This window comes from Amyelois transitella, chromosome 17 (genome assembly GCF_032362555.1).
Source record: "Amyelois transitella isolate CPQ chromosome 17, ilAmyTran1.1, whole genome shotgun sequence".
NCBI lineage: Eukaryota > Metazoa > Arthropoda > Insecta > Lepidoptera > Pyralidae > Amyelois > Amyelois transitella.
The window spans coordinates 2,293,488-2,315,729 of NC_083520.1; the positions used below are offsets into that span (position 1 = coordinate 2,293,488).

Below are 22,242 nucleotides of genomic sequence, written 5' to 3' on the forward strand. Positions count from 1 at the left end.
AACATAAAACCTGATAACATGATGCGAATTTTATGACAGACATTACTTTCATGGCTTAATTTTAAACAATGGATTTCAATATTTAATTAAAATTGATAACAGTGTTTACTACAATATTTACCTAATAACATAAAGCCTGTTTGTTATGAGTTTAATATGCCAGCTAAACGGTTACTCCAATGCGTTGGCCACAATCTCTGTTTATTTCTTTCGCTTCATTCACATTCGTAACTCTCTTCATGCCAGTTCGTTGCTTTAGGGTAGTTTTAAAATGATCTTTCAATAGGACGTCCCCTATTTGACGAAAGTACGTTAATCTTGGCCTTCCCCTGCCAACAATGGAATGTTGTCTCTTTACGCGTTATCTTTAATTTTGCGTACATACATATATATAATTAATAGTATGGTAAAGCGCATAGGGTACTTTACTACCCGATAAAACTTAAATTCCTGTACTCTTTGTTTTTTGTAGTTGGCGCTAATTTCACGCCAACTACAAAAAACGCTTTCCTGTTTGTAGGTGGCGCTAAATACACGCGGGCGAAGCTGCGGTTAAAGAATATCTTTTCATTAAGAAATTTATTTATTATGCTAAACTCACAAGGGTGTATACATACATACATACATAAAATCACGCCTCTTTCCCGGAGGGGTAGGCAGAGACTACCTCTTTCCACTTGCCACGATCTCTGCATACTTCTTTCGCTTCGTCGCAAGGGTGTATAGTATACAGAATTTCCATCTGGGACTAACCCCGCGGCATCAATTAACGCATCTTACGCAAATTACTTCCTATACATCTCCGCGTCTGTCGCAAACGCCCAAGAAACAACCGCTTTGTAGCCGTATTATATTTGTGACATGAATATAGAACGTATTGAGACCATGTTCCAGTTACAGCTAAGTTCAGCTATAGATCATGACATTTTCCACAAGTTTAAACCAAAAAGGTAGTTATATGATTCTAGCTTTATGGATGTTTAAAATATCTGAGAGGTCTGTAAGGAACGTAGTAAGTGGAAATTCATAGTCTTTGTCTACCCAAATCGGAAACAGGCGTGATGGTATGTATATTTGTATTTAATTATTGCTAAAACTTTGGTCTCTTTACTATAAACATCTCCATCCAGTGCAGCCTTCCTTGCTAATCTGGTACTGAATGCAGAATACGTCTCATACCGTGTAGATTTTTTGAATTAATTAAAGAAAGGCGATGAGCTTACAATCGGTTATTATATAAATTAAATTGCACTAAGCTTAAATGGCCTTCGAGACTTTGCAAGAATATTGGCTCCGGGTAGACGGAACATTGAAAGGAGAAATGTAAGGGTAGACTGTATTAATATACCAAAGAAGAAAATTCTGTATCGGTTAGAAATTAACCTTTTTTAAGTTAGACAAAAGAGTCATTGATTACTGAATGTCATCACCTTAAACATAATGGGAGCAAATCGTCGAGCTTGTATGAACAGCTTTGAAGATGGGTAAAGCGAAAGAAGTTTGCAGGATTGTGGCAGGTGGTAAGATGTAGTCTCTGTCTACCCCGCATAAAGTCGCGTGATTTTATGTATGTATATAAATTAGCACAGTAGGTATCGTTAGTTTGTCTTTTGACACTTCGAAATGAATACCCAAGTGTGAAAGGACTGCAATACTTCATCGTGAAAGTATCGCATATCGTATCTCCTTAATTTATTCGCCAAGTTCTGTTATCTACCAATGGATAGCAAGATTTATGCGTGTGTGATAACATAACTAATGTTTTATATTCAAGACAAACATAATAAGAGTTGTGTGTGTGTGTGTGTGTGTTTTATTGTTATATGTGTAATGTTTAAGTGTGCGCTTAGTGAAAGCAAGCTGTGTTAGGATATAAATTAAGCCCAAAAAGATAAAAAATGGATTTGATTACTACAATCCAGTGTAAAACACAATTATAGATGTCGCAGAAGGCGATTAAAGCACATATTGCGTCCTTTGTAGTTTTGTTTATATTAAGTTCAAATTAAGGACGTCCTGGTAAAGGGTCAGGTCAAGAGTACCTACCCGAAACCGCCGAGCTTGCATGAAGAGAGTTATGAATGTGGATGAAGCGAAGGAAGTATGCAGAGATCGTGGCAAGTGGAAAGAGGTAGTCTCTACCTACCCCTCCGGGAAAGTGGCGTGTATTTATGTATGTATGTAGTTTTGTTAATAATTACTTCCTGCGATATCGTTAACTAAAAATTAAGTTTATCTAGTCTATAGAAAACCAAACAGTTACAAACATTGAGATATTTAGGCTTCAAACAACTTCCCTTTATTGTGTACATTTCCAGGTTGAACTACATTAAGAAACGAGAAAATATTTAGATCACCATGCAAAACACATAAAGTCATCTATATCTACCATTGTCCAAGACTTAAATCTTACGTCAGTACGGATCCGTGTGACTGCAAGGGATCATAACGTCTTAACTGAAAGGAATGTCAGTTTCAATGTCCCGTGCAATCCCCTGGGAGATGCCACCTGAGACCGTCTCTTTGTTCAAAAGCAGTTTAATGAACATCTTAATTATCCTAATTCGAAGTTGTAAATACATACATACATAAAATCACGCCTCTTTCCCGGAGGGGTAGGCAGAGACTACCTCTTTCCACTTGCCACGATCTCTGCATACTTCCTTCGCTTCATCCACATTCGGTTTCGGGTACTTTTGACCTACTAAGTTGTAAATCAACTTACTTATTAACGGATATGGGAAAGTCAGTTTGTACTCTTCAAGAAGCCTTTTTCGACAATCATAATTTCGCACAAACCTAGGAAATGATTCCTAGTCTTTAGCATAATAAAAAGGGCATGATTGATTTTTTGCCGGTATTAAGAGTATATTATTAATATTATTTTGAAAACATACATACAGTAGGTATATATATACAGTGGAAATTCTAATAATTTGTATTACAATGTTTTGTCTTTATTAATCCAAAAACTTTGCAACTTTGCAGACTGACAGAATTTCTATAATCGATTATATTACCTACTTCTGTGTTTAACTGTGTTAATTCAACAATGAAAATATCAATTTCCTAAAATGATTCCTAAAAAAATCGAAAAACATTTGCGAGGATTTGAATTTCCTCGCGATTTCCACTTTACACGTTTCAATTTGGAGAATCTCAATTTTCGTCAATCTCGTAAACCGCTTAATTAAATATAATAACCTTGGGCCAATTTGTCCCTGATAAATAAAATTATCAATTATGAAATTACTTACAATTACTGGTGTAAGCTTAAACCCTGGATTATTTTACCTTTTAGTTGAAAATAATTTATAGAATTAGAATTTCGAACTCAGATTTAGAAACAGTTTTAATTATATTATCTGAATATTTTTTTAAATTTTCTTTTCTATTTCCTGTTAAAAAGGTTATTTCACTCCAATTTAAAGAAAGTAAGTCGGTACATTAATTAAATAAGTGACACTCACTGACATTTAAAATCCACAATTATATAACAAATATGTATATATTACTTATGAATCTCCCATGCCAACTATGCACCAATAAGTAATTAAGAATGAAAATATCTTCCAAAACACAACGCAGACTCACACATCAAACGCAGAAACACCTAATCTCATTACAGATTCACGTCCCAATTTACAGAGTCTAAATTTTTGCCGATCTCGAGAACCGCTTAATTAAATACGGCGGCCAATTTGGCCCCGCACCGCCCATGGATTTAATTTCTCTGCGGGTTAATCCATCCACTTCGATACCAAAACTTGGCACACATCCCCTTATATAGACAGGATGTAATCTTGGCGTCTTTTGTCGTGGCCTTTTTGGGGGTTACCCCGACTCTATTCAGACAAATGACGTCAAAGGGGTACCATTTTGTAGGACATTAAACGGGGCCATTCGTGAGGCTGTGCGGCTTGTATCTGCGCGTCTATTTGGAGTATAATTAAACTTGATTAGGATTAAGGGAATTCGTTTTGACCTAGCTGTTAGTTGCGACTTCGTCCGCAGTAAAACGAAATCTAAAATCTAACGAAAACTTAAAGTTCTGTAGCAATCTTAACAAAAATTTAGCTAACCTTCAGTATTGCCCTTAGGAGTGAGTGAGAAATTTTTGTATACCACTTTTTTAATTTGGACAGACATACAGACAGACACAACTCAAATAAATCACATTTCTGGCTGTTGTTGCTGCTATATAAATTTCTTATTTTTGCAGTATATTATAAGGACAGTCCGCCTGTCACTATTTTGACGAAAATATAGGGACATCGTTACTTATTCATTCTTATCACAAAGCTTGTAAAATGAAGTGACGAATTTAAGCAAAAAATATATACAAAAATGTCTCGTCTTGACGAATCTGACAGAGTCAATTGTCTAAAAGAATGTTTTTTAAATAGATAGAACACTTTTTAAATATAAACGTGAATCCAGCTACACTTGGCCGAGGCTGTCGGCTCCGTCTACCCCGTGGTAAAAACGTGATTTATGCATGTGGTTATGTTCTTTTACGACCACTTACAGCTATTCTAGGGCATCCACCACACATGTACAATGCAGCTAGGCTAGGTCTTGTATCGAATATCTAGACTTTCACGCGATGCCTGGATTTGCATATAGACTGCATGTTTAAGTGCCTGGTAATTAGAAATCGCGTGAATCGATTACAAATGAACACTGTTCATAGAAATTGGTATTATTAATATATTTTTTAATTGGCAGCTTCAAACCATTGCCTTACCGTAAACGAACGAATGATATTTAAAAAAGTTCCTGATAATTTCAAAATATAGTACTACCGCAATAGTTCGTAGAATCATTAATTTATACATTCTCAACCTCCTTTTGTCAAACTTTATATAGTTGTCTGTAAAAAATAATGTCATTCTTGACTAGCATTTAATTTGACACATGCTTTAATAAAAAAACAAAATAGTAAAATGCTTTTATTTAATAATATTCTACATTGCATACCTACACTTAGTAACGACCTTCGTTTTGAGTTATAAACGTTGTTTGAAAAGTTAAGTTTCAACTACAATGTCATTTCAATACACATATATTCCGGGTTCCCGGCACCAATAGAAAAAATAATAGGACCACTACATTTCTTTGCCATGGATGTCGTAAAAGGCGACTTAGGGATAGGCTTATAAACTTGCGATTTCTTTTTTAGGCGACAGGCAAGCAACCTGTCACTATTTGAATCTCAATTCTATCAATAAGCCAAACAGCTGAACGTGGCATAACAGTATTATGACTGTTGGCTCTGTGTACCCCGCAAGGGATATAGACGTGATTATATGTATGTATACTTACATAGATTTGTGAAAAAGGATAGAATCACCGACTGCCCCATAGGAGTATTATCTAAAATCCAATAAAACGATTTCACCAATAAACTGGGACGGTTGTGAAAGGCTTAAAACTCGCAAATTACCGGCTTTAATCCCGTGCAAAAATACAGAACAATTCCGGCGAGAGGTCAACAAATAACCGAAGTCAAATAACGTTCTGTAAAATTGAATTTCCCAACTATCAACTGACTATAGTTTGACTTGGACCAGTGTTCTGGCTGCGAGTTGTGCCAATACGTTTTTAGGGTACCGTGGTTAACAAGGAATCCTTTAGGAGAAACCGGACGAGCGTAAATTTTAGACTTTAAAGAAATAAATGAGTTAAAGGAAAGAATGAAACTAATGTTTTGTTTGGTACATTAGAATGTAACGAGAACAGAAACAATTATTATAACAAAATTTTATTTTATAACAATTTTTGTACAAAAATGGCTCCCCCCACAGAATTTGTCGTGGCATATACCACAACGCTGGTCTTCCGTGGGCACTAATATAAAATATATAATAATCAAAAAGTTAAGTATGGCTGCTCTCCCGGAATAAATTTGCATAAAGTGCTGCATTCGGTTTTATACAAAATATTAACTCATTTTACATCATCGCGAGGAAAGACTATCTAAAGACAAAGATTTTTCTTTGCTAAACTAAAACATACTACATATATGTGTACAGGGTCGAGACTATCCACATTCACTCAATGAATAAAGAGAAAAGATTATTTATTCTGTATGGTTGTATGTTTGTAATTTATAAACTCAAAAACTACCGGACTTATTTTCACGAAGTTTGGCACATATGTATAATAGACATTCGGAAGTTATATAGGCTACTTTTATTATGGGTTCGCTCCCATCGCCCCGTGCAAAAGATAGTATTTAAAAAATATTTTTTTTTTTAGAGAATTGTTTAGTTGCTACACACTATATAATATAATTACTGTGCAACTACGGAATCCTGTTCGCGCGTAGCCCGACACGCTCCTGGCCAGGTTTTTATCAAATTGAATGTTATTTTCGTTCTAAGCCGGTCTATTTTCAATTATAATTCGTTAACTTTTATGTTGGCGGAAAAAGTTTGAGTATTGTAAGAAAATATAATACTTTACTTGCTTTCTCCGGGTGTGGGAGTTGTTATAAACGAAAAACTATGAAAGCAGAAGTCGGGTGACTTCTGAAGAAGTAAAATTATAAAAAAGATATTAGGAAATGCTGAGGCTATGGTATGCAAATTCAAATGGATATATATTTTGAAACAATAAAAAAAGAATTCTTTTCACTACATAAATAAAAAAATTATGATTTTTTTTTTACATTTTCATCGCACCAAAAACAATATACAACCAGAGCCATCGAGAACGATGTGTGGATGTGTTTGTACTTGTTACTATTTCACAAAAATAATTCTAAACGGATTTTCATTTAACTTTGCAGTAATAACTTAGATATTGGAATTACACAAGATAAAATTTATAATGGTAGAAGGCGGGCGAAGTCGCGGGCAACAACTAGTCTAAACACCTTAAAATTATACGAAAGTAGCAAGCTTCGTGACCGAAGCCCATATTGGGTAATTTGCCGACCGATTCCAAGTACCCTAGTTTGCAGATCCGGTCACTTCCATATGGCTTATTAGGCGAATTAACGTCTATGGATGATATTATAGACGACGGGCGATTACCCATCGCCTACCAAAAAAATCTCAAGTTTATTAATCTAAAATACTCCGGAATGCTCTCGTCCTAACAGTCAAGTGTCATTAATTAGGGTAAGAAGTCATTAGAGGCGATTAAAAAAGTTAAGCGGCCGCTTCGAAAATAAATACGACGAAATGAAGTTTTAAGTGAGAATCGTTCGGGAAGGCTTTTTTAAATAATTACTGTTTGTTTTTAAGGTATTAACATAAACAACGCGTTCAAACAAGAAGGAAACCTTTGACAAACTTTTCCAATTTTTTTTTTGCTTTAAGCGACCCGAACTTTGCTTGTAGGACTATTATTGGATGTTTGATTTATGATTTTAAAAGATTAGAACGTCATTATGTTAGAGCAATACTTAATTAATTACTTACTCGGTTTTGAAATTTAAATTTTGCATAATGTCGTCAAAAAAGGATTATTAAATATCTCCAAAAACAAACTTTTATATAATTGGAGTCAATTTATTACGCTTTGATCAAAATCAAACCGAAACATGGATACATTAACAAATTATGCACGTAAACTTTCATATTAACGATATAGAGTGTGCGTGTGTGCTCCCAAAATTATATAAATTATAAGCCGCAGGCACTGAATTACGACTCAATGTGAATATTAATGGAAAGATTACATACATAAGCCATTTCGGATGGATATAAGGGCGCTCCTAAATAAACCAAGTTCACGCTTAGCCGAGCAATATTGCCGCTTTCAGACCGTAACAGTTTTTTTGCAGTTTCATAAACAAACAAGGTATCGTCAGATAAGTTTCCTCTCGGGCCGGGTTTTAAGGTCAACTAGCACTTGCGTACTACAGGGTTAAAAGACCGCGGGCGCGGTCCGGATTACCCCATTAAAAAAGAAAGCCAGTTCTAACCTCGCCGGTGCTGGCTCCGACACACTATTTACTTCGGGCGTAGCACATGGCGCACAGCGGCATCAGCACGCCATGGCAATGATAAACACGGTGTGATCGATATCAAAGAACGTTTGTTTTTCTTGCGTGTCAAAGGAGAAGAGGTTCGCTTTCGGCGAGTTTTCGCTTTCGTCTTACGCAACGGGGCGAGCACGTGGTTATAGGTGTTAGTAGGAGACGGTGGCGCGATGCTGGTGCTGGTGTGTACTGTCGTTTGGAGGTGTATTCGCGTATTTACGGGGGTCGGCGTTAAGGCAGCGAGCGAGTCGCCGCCAGGTTATCGCCCGCGGGAGCGACGTGCGGCGGGCTGCGCTGCCGGAGCGGGACTGGGCTGCCGGCGGTCGCGCCTGCGCCCTTAACACGTCTCCTCCCCCGATTGATGTAATATTTATCTTGGATTAAGAAATAGATAAGGAGCTGTGGCGAGACACGCTGCGAGATGGCTTTCCGCTGCTGTATTTGATTTTCAGTGTTCCATGTACCTTTTTAAACGGTTTTTTTTTTATTATTTTTCGGTTATGTTCGTCTCCTGATAAATTTCTTAAGTCCAACTTAACATTTTCTTCATAAATATAAATTGTTTCATTCGATTATGTGTGTGAAGGTTTGCCGGATCAATCCCGTGCGGCGGGCCGCGGGTTCCGCTCGTGCGTCCCCGGCGGCGCTCGGGGCCGCTCGGGCGCGGTGACGTCACGCGGGACGCACGCGCGCCGACAGGTGGGCGCAATGCGCCGCGCCTATCATATGATTATGACGTTTCCTATTGGATTTGGTGCCGGGACGTTCGTCTGGAAATTGGTTGCGGTAAGTTTGTTCACAGCGATCGCTGTCGTTACACAATTGATTCGACGCTATCCTCTATTACGTGTGTATTGCTGGGGCGAAAAAAGTTTTCCGAGTCGAGAGCTTGTGTTAACTTCAGATTCAAGCAGCGATACGCACGCGATAGTTGAAAATATAATTGGGTACACTTGTCTATAAATAAAACTCATTCACGCTGAATGAAAGGACCTTACGAAACTGGCTTGATTCGAAATAAAATTAAAATGAAGATAAAAGGAATATGTGTACATCTACCCGGTAGTTAAATATGTCTCTAGAAACAACGAGCTATTATTTGCCTTCTATTGTTCTGAAAACAAGCACTCAGAATTCCAATTAAAACTCGCGTTAAGCGCAGCTGTAAAAAGTCCATCGGATAATTGCGGGCCGACAGCCTAGCGAAACTTCTAAGCATCAAACAACAACAAAAATTAATATCATCTGCCGAGGATGCCGGGATTACACAGTTTAAAATTAACACAGTTTTGATCGCAAAACATAGAGAGTATAGAGGTGGAACTAAAATCGAAATGACACTAAGTTATCGATAAAACTGGTAATTTTCATCTTCCTGACTGTTGCTCCGGTTACTTTCTACCTGGAGAGTAGCCCAGGGCGTTTTAATCTAAGCAAAAAGAGGACGTTTTACTGAAAAATTTAGCACATTGGACATAGCTTCTGATAAGAATTTTAGTGAAATTGGCGTGTGATTGGTGACCTTTGGTTTCCAGCACTTTGAAATAAGGCCACTGTAACTATTTCCCATGGATGTCGTAAAAGGGAAACGCCACATTCATCTAGAGTAGCTTGATCTCAAATGGGTAAGATTTGAGGTCAAACGAGTCGTTGCGTGTAAAAAAACCGATTAACTCAATCCAGAATCATCATCGTCAAAGATCAAAGAAATAGAAAGAAGACTGAAAAGAAAATGAATGCGAAAAAAATATACAATAATTATCACTATGCAACTCTAAATCAAAGTGTCACTTCTATAATTTATCTTATTTGTGACTTAAACCCATGTCAGCGCGTCACAAAAGGTTCAGTCTGGACGCAACGGATCTTATTAATATATCATGATATTAGATAATTAGCTGAATTTAATAAGGTTGGTTCTCTCTTTACTATCAATAACAACCTAAAATTGAAGCCATTGATTAAAATATGAACACTTCATATATTGAACTGTAGGATATTGAGATACATGGGACTGGTGGAGTGGATAACTCAAACCGCTGTTTGAAGATTGAAAATTGGCATGTAGATTCCTCATGTGGTCTAGAAGCACCGATAACGATATTTTTCTAACTTAACTTATTATATATTTCACATAGATGTTGTAAAAGGGACTAGAGGAAAGGCTAATAAACTTGGGATTCTTCTTGTCGCCAAGGCTTGGTGGGCTTACAAAATCTCAATTCTATCATTAAGCTGATACATCTGAACGTGGCCTCTCAGTCTGTGTTAGACTGTTGACTCTTTCTACCCAGTAAGGAATAAAGACGTGATTATATGTATGTATGAACTAACGACAAAAAAAATAATAATAAAATAGATACAGTCGTGGGAATTATAAACATATGCATAGACTAGACTAAAATAAAACCGTGGGGCACGTCAATTGTCTACAAATTATAGACTTAATGTGCGATAGAAGAATCGTTTAATTCGTCGTTAGGCAGTTGGCCCGCAGACGGTGCGCAAATTACTTACTATTTTGCTGGCTAGCGAGGAATCGTTTCACTGCTCGTAGTTTGTCTTTAATCGACAAAACTTATGATAAAAGTACTACTCGCTCAACATTATGAAACCCTAAACTCGCTTAATCGAGCTTGCTAACTTGTTTCCACATTCTAGCCCTACTTATCACACGTCCATCGTTGTCGGTTGAACAACTGCCTAATTATAGTGTAACATTACAAAACAAACATTTTAATCAACGATTGTAGACAATTGACGTGCCCCACGGTTTTATTTTAGTCTAGTCTATGCATATGTTTATAATTCCCACGACTGTATCTATTTTATTATTTTTTGGTTTTTAGTACATTTATATTAAACATTGCAATGTATGTTTAACATAAAACCGTTTAACTTAAAAAGTTTTTTACCTATTTTTTATTTTGTGGTTTTTAGTACATTTATATTAAACATTGCAATGTATGTTTAACATAAAACCGTTTAACTTAAAAAGTTTTTTTACCTATTTTTATTTGTTTTTGTAACGAATAAACTCAAAAACTACTGGACCGATTTGAATGAAATTTGGCACAGGGATAGACTTAACCTTCAGGAGTAACATAGGCTACATTTTATCCCACTGCTTAGATTTTAATTTTGAATAGTAAATTGTATTCTACTTGTTGAGACCTTTCATTTGATACCCATGTTGATGGGATTGATGAAACCTAAGTTATCCGCCATTTTGTAGAGGCCGCCATCTTGGATTTCAATTTTTTATAGTATATTGTATTCTGCTTGTTGAGCCCTTTCATTTGATACCCATATTGATGGGATTAATGAAACCTAAATTATCCGCCATTTTGTAACGGCGGCCATCTTGAATTTAGAATGATAATGAATAAACATAATTATATTGTCACCAAAATCCAAAGTGTATACAAAATTTCAGATTAATCGGTTGACAGGAAGAGGGTGAAATTTGAATTACTAAATTTGACCCAAGAATAAATAAAACAAACGGGGTGAGCTAAATAAAACCGTTTAATAATTATCTTATACTTAGATTTAACTTTCATTAAAATTAACAATTTTACACGATGTACTGATAGTGGTTTTGCTCAGTAATAATTTTTGTAATCTTCCTTAGCGGACTCCTATCTATTTGATTTTTTGTCATAATCATTATCTGTTTTCAGCTATTAATTGATAAATATTTCTCGTCGACTTACTATAAGGGAACCCAAGGTGCGCCAGTGACAACGATCCTTAATAGGGTAAGTCAGGAACTTCGCAATCTTAGCAAATCCATATTGAATCATTGTTACAATTGTATAACTATAACTTTGATAACTATATCCGTCAACCTCTTCCTTCTACAAAACAGTTACTATCGATTCAATAAACTGAATTGTGTTTTAAGACAATAATTTATTAGACATTTACACGTCTATTGATAGGGGTCAATGGAACCACATCATTTCACCTGTACAGTTATACAACTGAGTCCGTCCGACCCTCGTCTCGTCAGAATAGTCTTGTTACAATTGAGTTAACAATAAATCTTCATTGTTTAAAATTAACGGTTTAGTTAAGGAATTAATCACTCGATACTTCTCCTACCATCTGACGTTACTCCCAGTCTGGAGAGAAACCCAAGATGTGTTTATTGATCATTATCCTGGAAATAGATTTCGGAAGACTTGAGTAAAACCTAACTTGGGTGATATGGTTAGACCTCCGAAAACTTTACAGGGGAATCTAACCCGTATTGAATCATGGTTACACATCCAACTGTCTGAATGTGCAGGTTTCCTTACTATGTTTTTCTTCACCGTAAAAGTTTCAATAATAATGTGTAAAAGTTAAAAATAATGATAACTCAGAAATATTATTGGTCGATTTTGTAGACCACGTTCAGCTGTATGGCTTAATGATGTAACTGACTTCAATACTTATAAAAAAGCTTCTTTTTAATATTAACATGGATGAGTGACATATTATCACACCTATATCCTTTGCGGGGTAGACAGAGCCGACAATCGTGAAAAGACTGAAAAGCCACGTTCAGCTGTACGGTTTAATGATGGAATTGAGATTCAAATAGTATGACTGGTTGCTAGACCATCGCCTACAAGAGGAATCCCAAGTTTATGAGCCGATACTGAGAGTAATAGTAGATAGAGAAGATATATATATATATGTATATATATATATATCAAATAATAATAAATAATATAGATAGATAGTGTATATATATATATATTATACATATTGTATGTTTTACTCTTATGGTCTTTAATATCAACATAGACATAAACAAACACACAATCCTGCTCAATCGCTTTCGGCTTTCATTAAAATGATAATCAGTCGAATTAATTTGAAACAATTTTCACGCAGACAGTGCAAATTAATAACTGAACACAATATTTCTGATATTCAGTCATTTGTTGCAGCCTCGGGGTGAAGTGTGAATTTTAATGGATTGATATTGTTATGCCGTGTGGTTCCCGGCACCAATAAAACAAAAAAGAACAGGACCGCTCCATCTCTTTCCCATGGATGTCGTACAAGGCGACTAAGGGATAGGCTAGGCTCTTCTTTTAGGCGATAGGCTAGCATCAAGCCAAACGGCTGAACGTAGCATATCAGTCTTTTCCAGACTGTTGGCTCTGTCTACCCCGCAAGGGATATAGACGTGATTTATGTATGTATGATATTGTTACATTAAGTATTTATTGGCTCTGCCTACACCATATGAGGGATATACATATGTATATTATTGGTCGAAATATATAACATCCCTAGGTTGAATGAAATATTGAAAGGGTATGCTGGGACGTCGTTGCGAATTTTTTTTTTCTGAATTTAATATTGGATTAGGCATTTGCCTTCCATCTTTCAGTTCACGTCAAAAGTACCCGAACGAGATTAGTTAGCATGAAAAGTATACGAGAGGAATGCAATGATCGTTGCAAGTACAAAGATGCGTTCTCTGCCTTACTTTCCTAATGTCTGGGAGAAATCGCTTTAAGTCAGTCGCACTATTAAAACTTAATATTTCTTACAAATGTATTGTTATACTGCCGTGTGGTTCCCGGCACCATTGAAAAAAAGAATAGAACCACTCCATCTCTTTCCCATGGATGTCGCAAAAGGCTACTAAGGGATAGGGCTTACAGGCTTGGGATTCTTCTTTTAGGCGATGGGCTAGCAACCTGTCACTATTTGACTCTCAATTCTATCATTAAGCCCAATAGCTGAATGTGGCCTTTCAGCCTTTTCAAGACTGTTGGCTCTGTCTACCCCGCAAGGGTCATAGACGTGACCATATGTATATGTATTGTTATATTGTGCTATGAAGAATTATTCATTAAATATAACATGAATTGATGAAAAAGGAAGTGTTATGTAAAAACATAATCGAGCGAAGCCGCGGTTGAAAGCTAGTAAACACTACATACTTTAACATTAATAATGTACTCAATAGTTTATTGAATCATAAATAAATATTAAACGGAATCTATTCCCGACTCCAACGGATCGTTCGCTCTAAGCGTTCGTAGACGTGCTACGAATACTCGTAGCGGTCTACGTGCTACGGCGTAGCGTCTACGAACTGCTACGCTATGAGAGAACTGTTTTAGTAGTTTCTATTAGGATTGTTTTCCACTAAATTAATTTTGTTAATTACAAAGTGCACCATTAAATTTCACATATATCAACATCTTATTAATTACGGAGTACGCAGAGCTAAAAATCACGAAAACTAGAAGATCACGTGCAGCATTACCTGATATAGGTTGAAATTTGTGTTTGTGAGTTAATACGCTTTAAGCCTAATTCTCACGCTGAAGGAATTAGTGAGAAAATACAGACATATTCAGGCAGCTGAATGTGTAAGTATGATCTAAAAAGGGTAAGGTTCCTTTGAAAAAACATTGTATTGTTGTTTTGTTCCTTTAAAAAAACATTGAACATTTGTTCGCTTCGAGTAAAAACTTGCCTTACCTAGTCCAAGATCACAGTCATAGACGGACCTTGAGCTCCTCTGCAGAGAGATGCAACCGAGACTTCGGAAGGACAATGAAAAAACCATCCTACATACATACATACATATGGTCACGTCTATATCCCTTGCGGGGTAGACAGAGCCAACAGTCTTGAAAATACTGAATGACCACGTTCAGCTATTTAGCTTAATGATAGAATTGAGATTCAAATAGTGACAGGTTGCTAACTCAACGCCTAAAAAATAATCCCCAGTTTGTAAGCCTATCCCTTAGTCGCCTTTTACGACATCCATGGGAAAGAGATGGAGTGGTCCTATTCTTTTTTGTATTGGTGCCGGGAATCACACGGCACAAATAAATATCAATCTCTTATTATTATTTAATCTCTTGCCACATAATGGAATTTAAGCCTTAAACAGATCATTTGAACAGCTTTCTTTTGTGCTTAAAACGATAAAGTTGCCGTGAATAAATGGTGTTCTTTCTTTGTAATTCCAACTTTTAAGACTTCATACGTGTCCAATAAAGATGCAGACATAATCAATAGATGTTAGTTATTAAATTCGTTAATAGCATTCTACGGTACTAATATCTTGAAGAAGTAATTGAGAGGTTCTTAATACATTCTAAGTAAAATTTTATAGTTCTGTTTTATTTCTGGTGTTTACAAATGCAATACTCACAAAGGTTTAGATAGAATTGAAAAAGAATAGGACCACTCCATCATTTTCCCGTGCTTCTGTGGATGTCGTAAAAAGCGGCTAAGGGATAGGCTTTTCAATTTATAGATTCTTCTTTTATGCGATGGGCTAGAAACCTGACAGCTGAACGTGACCTATCAGTCTTTTCAAGACTGTTGGTACTGTCTACTCCGCAAAATATATAGATGTGATAATATGTATGTATGTTAAGATTATACTTTTTCCTCATAACGTTATATCATTCTCATTATAATTGCAATTAAGAGTTTTATCTATCTATCTACTACAATTATCTTTTTTCCTTGATTGGGATTATAAATTAACTTTAAAAAAATAAAAATCTATACGGGGCGTGACGTTTACAAAGCGACAGTACCTACGCATGCCACTATGTAGATATACAGCCTTGGCCAAAAGTTTTAGGCACCCCTTAAAAATACACAATGCATGTTTACTATTAAAACAATGAATAAATACTTATCTTTAATGTATTGTCAGGGTCATAAAACGTTACCTGGCACAGTAGGTGGCATATTTTGAGGTCATGAAAAACCCTGGTCACCGAAAACAAAAGATTTCAGTTTTTTGTAATCTTATCAGTGATTATATGACCAGTTGTGTTCTAGACTTCAACTAGTAAACGAGCTGTAATTTTTTTTGAGCGACAAATTGACATCATATTAATTCTAAAATGCCCAAAAAAAGTAAAATTACAGTAATACCCCGACTTACACTACCCCGTTTTACGCGAATTCGGAGATACGCGGTTTTTCATTTTGTTTGCCGCGCACATCGGCTCTCGCTCCGCCCACTCAGTGTTCAATTTGGGACAGGTTTAAACGTGTTCCGCGTGCTATTGTTTTACAGGCAAGTGCGTTTTACTTATAATCTCTAATTATGTCTAGGAAATGAACCAGGGAGTCATTAAAACATTTAAAACTTACTACACAAGGCGGTCATTTGCACATCTACATGAAACTTTAAGACAGAACAAAAAGCTTTCTGTTAGATTTTAGGAAGCAATTCAATGTTTTAGATGTTGTAAGAATTACATATTGGACAATCTTGGAGGTTTCACAAAAAACTCTCAGTGGTGTCTGGAAAAACCTGTGTCCATTTTTTTTCATCTCTGAAACCCAAGGAGACACCATTTCAGATCCTGAACAAATGGATAGCATAATAAAAGAAGTTGTTGATATCGCCAAGCAATCAAATTTAGAGCAAGACATTGAATAAACTGATTCGCTAGACACAGTTGAATCGGTAAATCAAATGACAATTGCAAACTTAACAGAAGGACTCAATTCAATTGAAAAGGGGTTACAAAGTTAAGAAAAAATTGATTGTAATGAAGAACGCGTTTCTACAAAAAACGAGGAATAAAAAAAATACTGGTATGCTACGAGGAAATTATACTTACCTACGTAGGTACTTAGGTACTTAGGTACGTGAAAAGAAGAAAAATTTAACTCGTTAGAATATATGAAGCCTTCGTCATCAAAATAACTTTGGTTTTGCTTATTTTATTCATAACAATGTTTTTTTTATTATCCTACACTATATTTAACATTTTTCTTCTAAATTATTGTTTTCTTTACACTCTGGTCCCGATTAAACAAACTTTATATGTATTTATATGCAACGTTGAACCCCGACTTACGCGAATTCGACTTACACGGCAACCGCTCGGACCCACCTACCGCGTAAGTCCGGGGTATTACTGTACTATTGAAAATCGAGTGAAAATTTAACTTTTACACGAACAAGGGCGATCCCAGAAAGAAATCGCCAAGTTGGTGAAATGTTCGCGTTGCGCTGTATAGTCGGCCATCAAACGGTTTACTGAGACCGGTACCCACGACGACAAACCACGAGCAGACCGAAAACGTGTGACTACGGATCGCAAAGATAGAAAATTGGTTCGAGAGTCACTGAAAAATAGGAAGAAAACTTCATCCGCGCTTGCTGCTGCCTTGTCAGATGAAGCTGGAAAGTCAATAAGTTCGCGAACCGACACAAGAAGACTCGGGGAAGCAGGCCTAAAAGGGTGCAAAGCCAGGAAGAAGCCTAGGCTGTCAGAAACTAATTAAAAAAAGCGCCTAAGTAGAATAGCTTTACAGTACCAACATTTCACAGAGGAAGATTGGGCTAATGTGGTGTGGTCTGATGAATCTAACTTTAAGGTGAGTCAATTCTAGTAGTTTTCTTATAATTAAGAACGTTTCCTTTTTAGTTCCACTCTAATATTACAAATTATAATCAATTTCCTAATAGGTATTGTTTTTTCCTCAACCAGGTTTTTGGGACACCGGGTGTGACCTTTGTGAGGCGACGTATGGACGCAGAATACCATGTAGATTGCGTTGTACCTACTGGCAAGCACGGCAGAGGTAGCATTATGATCTGGGGCTGCATGGCTGCCGATGGCGTTGGTGAAATGTTTGTTTGTGAAGGTCGTATGAACAGTGAAAAGTACATCCAAGTACTCAAAACTCCTCTAATACCATCGCTAATAAGCATTTACGGTGACACCAACCTAGACGGCGTCATTTTTCAGCAAGACAACGCACCGTGTCATAAGTCAGGGATTGTGATGCGTTGGTTTGTTGAAAATAATATTGAGGTGCTGGATTGGCCGATGCAGTCTCCAGACCTCAACCCAATTGAGCATCTTTGGGGTATTTTAAAGCAGAGGATCAAGGAGCATAGTATTTCATCAAAAAGTGCATTAAAAATGCATTAGTTTAAGAATGGAACAGTATTTCTAGGAATGAGTGTACAAAGTTAGTATGCAGCATGCCGGCTCGAATCAGTGCAGTAATAAAATCTAAAGGTGGACCTACTAGATTTTAAGCTTTTCTTGTTTATATTAACCTAATTTTTAAGAAATAAATAAATATAGAAAATAAAAGTTGTTTTACTTCATTATTTTAATAAAAGTTGGGGGTGCCTAATACTTTTGGCCAAGGCTGTATATCTTGCCGTATCATTAAACAAAAACATCAAACTGTCTTTGCCCATCACTGTAACGAATCAAGAGTTAAAATAACCCAAGTGGTTTATGATGAAAACATAACACAGACATTTTTTGTTCAGGTGCTCGAGTAAAAACATCGGCATCGGTTGCAATTAACGGTGCCGGGGGCGCTCATTAAAACTTCTTCATTAAACCTTTAATGTGATTGCGAACCTTGCGCAGTGGTGATAGAGTTGATTTTGAAATAATGTTCAATGGAAATATTTTAGTAACAAGCGATATCTTTGCACAGGTACGTAGGTACTTTAAATGTTATGTATGCACAATATTCATTTAAAATTACAATCTCCATCAAATAAAAGTACATATGTACATACATACATATGGTCACGTCTATATCCCTTGCGGGGTAGACAGAGCCAAAATTCTTGAAAAGACTGAACATATACAAACTGAAAACATATTTAAATACATATATAAAATAGTGACTGACTGACAGACAACGCACTGCCCAAATCACTAGGACCAAAATTTGGCAGGCAGGTAGGTTACTTAAGGGGTCCTGCGGTGCCCTACGTTAAGGTTTCCCGAATTTCCCGCGGGAACGACAGTTATCGGGATTTTTCGTTCTATGTGGACGGAGCTGCTGTCATACAATAGTGAAAGATAATACTGTTGAGTTTTTATTCTTGGGGATTATATTAACTTTCATTTAATAAAATCAATGTTCAAAAAATAACCTAAAAATCATACGAGTTATGTACGGACCTGAATAAGAGCTTAATCTAAAAAACGATTATCTCGGCCCGCCAAACGACTCATGGACTTAATATAACAAATAAACCGTATTAAAATTTCGTCCTAATGTTCCTGTGTAAAAGCCTAATGGATTAAATGTTTGTGACATAAAATGAGATGTGGACGTTTTCACCTTTTGCCTATGGGAAGCTAAACTGTATAATTTATAAATATGAGGCTCTGTCTACTCTACTAAGGATAAAAAATGTGATACTATAAGAAGTCACAATAATGAAAATATTATCGACTATTGCCCGTACATTCGTTTCCTATTAGTTTCCCGAAATAAAAGTCTATGTCCTTTTTATCATATTTTAGTCTTTCTCTATGCAAAATTTCATTGAAGTCGATATAGTACTTTTTACCTACGACTCTTTCTTATACTAATAAGCGACCCGCCCCGGCTTCACACGGGTAGCATTTATAGATATAAACCTTCCTCAGAAAACCGTCTTGCCAACATTTCGAACAGGAACAAAAATCGTGAGCGTGGACTTTCAGTCTGTTGGATCTGTCGACCCCGCAAGGAATATATAATATATATATGTATGTACACAGTTCGCCCACAACTTTCCGAGATTAGCGCACACATACACATACAGAGAAAATAGAGTGAATTTATAATATGTCTTTGATATTGATAATTAACGAATTAAGTAAGTACATACATAAAATTTGCCTAACAAGGTGAAACACGTAACGCAACATCCCATAACAACAAAACAATTTTAATTACAAATGGAAGATATAAAATCCAAATAAACTGCAAGTTTCCAACTTATCTTTTTCCATCTCTCGTGCACTTTAAAGTCCTCAGGGGAGGGGGGGGTCCACTAAATCCTCTTCGAAAGAAGTGTGCGGGTCGGGAAAGTTTCAACGGCCGCCTTTCGATCCTCTGTTTTATTTTAACTTCTTGTCTGTTCTAATTAGCATTTGATTCTGGGAAACTTTCACATTTAAGTGATGCAATGTAGGAATTTTCTGTTGGGATACCGTATTAGGTAAACGAAAATGTTGGTAGGAATAGATTTTGATAAACAAAATTTATATATTTCAGTGACTAAGAGTCAGCCTTACAGACTTGACACCAGGAATGAATTAAAATCAAATACTTCAGATTATATATCAGCTTTCGCGGTCGTTTTCTTACCCTTGCGCCTTAGTCTCGTATCCTTTGTCAAAAAACTTACCTGTAAATAAACAAAAAAACATAAATTAGTACATTATTTGTGGGCAATGAGCTAGTAACCCGTTAAGGGTAAAGACATAGTATAAATGGCCGTGTGGTTCCCGGCACCAATACAAAAAAGAATGGGACCACTCCATCTCTTTTCAATGGATGTCGTAAAAGGCGACTAAGGGATAGGCTTACATACTTGGGATTCTTTTTTAGGCGATGGGCTAGCAACCTGTCACTATTTGAATCTCAATTCTATCTTAAAGCCAAATAGCTGAACGTGGCCTATCAGTCTTTATAAGACTGTTGGCTCTGTCTACCCCGCAAGGGATATAGATGTGATTATATGTATGTATATATACATGGATAGATATAAATGGACTTCCGGGAATAATTCTGCGAAACACCAGAAATAGCGCTGAATTTCATCCCACGATATCGTCTTACGACACGTGTCGATATTGGCACATTACTCGAGCGATTAAATCGGAAGGAACTAACACGATACAATTATCACTCGAGAGGTGGCCGAGTGTATGCACCGTGGTTTCGATTAAGGTGCCTTACACACAACTTTAAAGGCGTCTGTGGTCGAAAGGTTAAGATGTCTGACAAATTTAAAAACTAAACAGGCTTAAACTTTTAAAGCGTGATGCTCAATTCTAATAAAGGTGCATTACACAGATGTTAAATCTTCACACACATTTATACATACATATAATCATAATATGTCTTGCCGTGTGGTTCCCGGCACCAATACAAAAAAGAATAGGCCCACTCCATCACTTTCCCATGGATGTCGTAAAAGGCGACTAAGGGATAGACTTATAAACTTGGGATTCTTCTTTTAGGCGATGGGCTAGCAACCTATCACTATTTGAATCTCAATTCTTTCATTAGGCCATATAGCTGAACGTGGCCATTTAGTCTTCAAGACTGTTGGCTCTGTCTACCCCGCATGGGATATAGACGTGACCATATGTATGTATGTGTATTACACTTCGGGAGCCGAGTTCCGCCTTCCGACACTACCCTTTCCACTTCATCCGTTCTTATGCATAAGTTGTAAGTCCATTAGCTCGCATATTGTTATACACGACGTCATGCTAGGATTGCTACAGTGTGCTTGTTTGTTTGTTACATCTTTATTGCACAGAAATTTACACAGTTACAAGAAATAGGACATAGTTATAAAAGAAATATATCACTTGCAATGGCGGACTTATCCCATGAAGGAATCTCTACCAGTCAACCGGCAAACAATAAATAACTACTAAAATATTCATAGGGCAAATAACACTGATTGAGTTAGCATCGAAGTAAGTTCGAGACTTGTGTTACGAGATACTTACTCAACGATACTATATTTTAAAATAAATACTTATATAGACAAACATCCAAGACCCAGACCAATCAGAGACAATTCGTTTCTCAACATGTCCTGACCGGGATTCGAAACCGGGACTTCCGATGTTACAGACAAGCGTATTACCGCTGCGCCACAGAGGCCGTCCGTTATAGACAATAATTGTTCCGGGAACCATCAGAATAAACCACACCTGCAACTTTTATTTTACCTACTCTATAATAAAAATGAAATTGCACACTATTTCCCACTACTACCAATATTTTTCAACGTGGAAAAATATTGTGGCGCACAAAATTTCCGGCAGGCGGCCAGGTCAATATTTGTTCAATCGCAATGTATACTCACCTTAAATAACACCACTTTTTCATTCCCCACGGTTGCGGCCCGTCGAAAAGGAATGATTAAATAGATTTCACCGCTACGTGACTTAACAATAAAATCTAAATTTAACGTGAATCAATACTTAGAACAACGGGGACGAGAAAAAAAAAGCAATCGGAATGCTAGCTAGCGGCAAATACGCTGAAAAATAATTATTCCTTCAGCGTCGAGTCGCCATGCAAAAATGTATAGCTTCCAGCGGGATGACTGTTTTACAAACGACAAAGCTGTATTTGATTTCGTTTAATGTTTCTTTAAATATCAATCATTCAAATTTGGAAGCTTTCTACAGAAACGTGTCTTTATTTTATAATTGAAGAATCATAGTATAATTTTATTAGTGAAA

At 36.5% G+C, this 22,242-nt stretch overlaps 2 protein-coding genes across 3 annotated transcripts in view; both read right to left on the reverse strand.

The window, feature by feature from the left end:
* LOC132902709 (uncharacterized) overlaps nucleotides 1-8,178 on the reverse strand; it is a 102,970-nt gene extending 94,792 nt beyond the window's left edge. Inside the window, exon 1 of the mRNA XM_060948787.1 lies at nucleotides 8,114-8,178. The gene's annotated coding sequence lies outside the window, so the exon portion shown is untranslated. The remainder of the gene's footprint in view (nucleotides 1-8,113) is intronic.
* LOC106143412 (atypical protein kinase C) overlaps nucleotides 1-22,242 on the reverse strand; it is a 219,639-nt gene that overhangs the window by 132,625 nt on the left and 64,772 nt on the right. The gene's annotated exons all lie outside the window — the stretch shown is intronic.